Source organism: Temnothorax longispinosus, chromosome 12, assembly GCF_030848805.1.
Source record: "Temnothorax longispinosus isolate EJ_2023e chromosome 12, Tlon_JGU_v1, whole genome shotgun sequence".
Lineage (NCBI taxonomy): Eukaryota > Metazoa > Arthropoda > Insecta > Hymenoptera > Formicidae > Temnothorax > Temnothorax longispinosus.
Genome location: NC_092369.1, coordinates 1 through 2,051, shown reverse-complemented (window position 1 = coordinate 2,051; position 2,051 = coordinate 1). Strand labels below are relative to the sequence as shown.

The 2,051-nt window shown below is 34.9% G+C and overlaps 1 long non-coding RNA gene across 1 annotated transcript; it reads left to right on the top strand.

The window, feature by feature from the left end:
• The first annotated feature begins 13 nt into the window (after positions 1-13).
• Positions 14-1,716, top strand: LOC139822797 (uncharacterized). The gene is made up of 5 exons (XR_011734590.1): positions 14-165; positions 266-390; positions 650-773; positions 1,032-1,157; positions 1,409-1,716. It is a non-coding gene; the product is annotated as an uncharacterized lncRNA (long non-coding RNA).
• The last annotated feature ends 335 nt before the right edge of the window (positions 1,717-2,051 follow it).

The window sequence follows — 2,051 nt, the reverse complement described above, 5'->3', positions numbered from 1 at the left end:
AACATTTCGACTATATTGCAACAACGTCGTAAAATTAATGCAATATAGCCGAAATGGCTTCTTGATTTTTCTTTGCATTGCCAAGAGTCTCAATGTGGCTCGAGACTCCTATTTGACCCGAAGGTGGAGGTGGATTTTGCGGCCAGAGCAGCCTGAAAGAAAGTGGTGAGTGTAATTGATTTTTACGTACTATGTTACTTATGTCCAAAAATTTTCTATCTCTTCTGTCTTTACTTAATCGAATCGTTTATTTTGAATATTTCAGAAAATAACGACGCTGAACGTGACATCGGAGCAGTGAGGGAATCCTGCGTAGCTGACATTCCGAGCAGCCTGAGAGGAGGAGGAGGCCTAGGATAGGCATCGGGCATCAACGTACCAACACTTCTGGTAAGTGTTACTTTTTATTTTTTCTAAAAATATTATAGAATTCCTTTTTTCGTTAATTCTTATTTAGTTGCTACATTATACCGTGTTTCGAAATATAAATTAGTAAAAAGAAATAATTTGAAAAATTTGATTCAAGTTGATTCTAACGTAGAGATCTTTTTTGGATAAGTAATTTAAGAAAACATTAATCTGAATAATAAATAAGATGTTCGATGCGCGTGACAATTATTTAATCGATTTGATTATTTTTATGTTACAGAAAATATTCACGCTGGAAGGACCATCAGCTTCGCATCGAGGGAACACGATGGACATCTCGAGCAGCCTGAGAGGAGGTGGAGGCCTAGGAGTGGCATCGGGCATCGGCGTACTTAACACTTCTGGTAAGTGTTACTTTTTATTTTTTCTAAAAATATTATAGAATTCCTTTTTTCGTTTATCCTTATTTAGTTGCTACATTATACCGTGTTTCGAAATATAAATTAGTAAAAAGGAATAATTTGAAAAATTTGATTCAAGTTGATTCTAACGTAGAGATCTTTTTGGAGAAGTAATTTAAGAAAACATTAATCTGAATAATGAATAAGATGTTCGATGCGCGTGACAATTATTTAATCGATTCGATTATTTTTATGTTACAGAAAATATCCACGCTGGAAGGACCATCAGCTTCGCATCGAGGGAACACGATGGACATCTCGAGCAGCCTGAGAGGAGGTGGAGGCCTAGGAGAAGCATCGGGCATCGGCGTACTTAACACACTTCTGGTAAGTGTTATTTTTTCTAAAGATATTATAGAATCTTTTTTTCGTTTGTTTTTATTTAGTTGCTACATTAAACCATGTTTTGGAATATAAATTAGTAAAAAAAAATAAATCGAAAAATTTGATTCAAGTTGATTCTAACGTAGAGACTTTTTTCGAAGAAGTAATTTAGGAAAATATTAATCGTAATAACGAATAAGATGTTCGATGTGCGTGACAATTATTTAGTCGATTCGATTATTTTTATGTTACAGAAAATATCCACGCAGGAAGGAGTATCTTCGCCATACAAAAACGCCAATCGTCGATTTAAAAAAAGGGAAGATAATAAAAATGTAACACGTTGTCCGCGAAGCGCATTATTGTTTCGTTTTTAGCAATATTTTGTGGACCACGTCGCCGATTATGTAGCCTTAAATAGCGAAAGTGAGAGTAGAGACGTATGGAATTGTTATTATTGTTATTAGCGTAACGTAAATGAGAATGTAAGGAGATCCGAAGTAACTGTTAACAAGGAGCTGTAATTACTAGCTATTGCGGTAATCATCAAAATTTTGCGGTCCGCGGCTCACAATCAGTTGCGTTAACCCGGCTATCTCTAATTTTGGTTTAGTCTATTCCCTTCTAACGCAAAAAAAGAAGAAGTTAATAGCGAGACTATGCAAGAGTCTAAAAATATGTCTGAAATATTAGAATTAAGGCAATGTTTTTTTCTTCTCTTTTTAAAGAATTGCATTGACGTCAAAGATCACTAATCCGGGTTGGCGATGTGACTTTCAGCCTACATGATAATGTTAACAGTAGAAAACAGTTAAAAATAAGTCATTATTCAATGATCCTATTAGCTTCGAAATTCGAAAACGTTATGCATTTCCAATAAGAGCGTACGAAACGTAC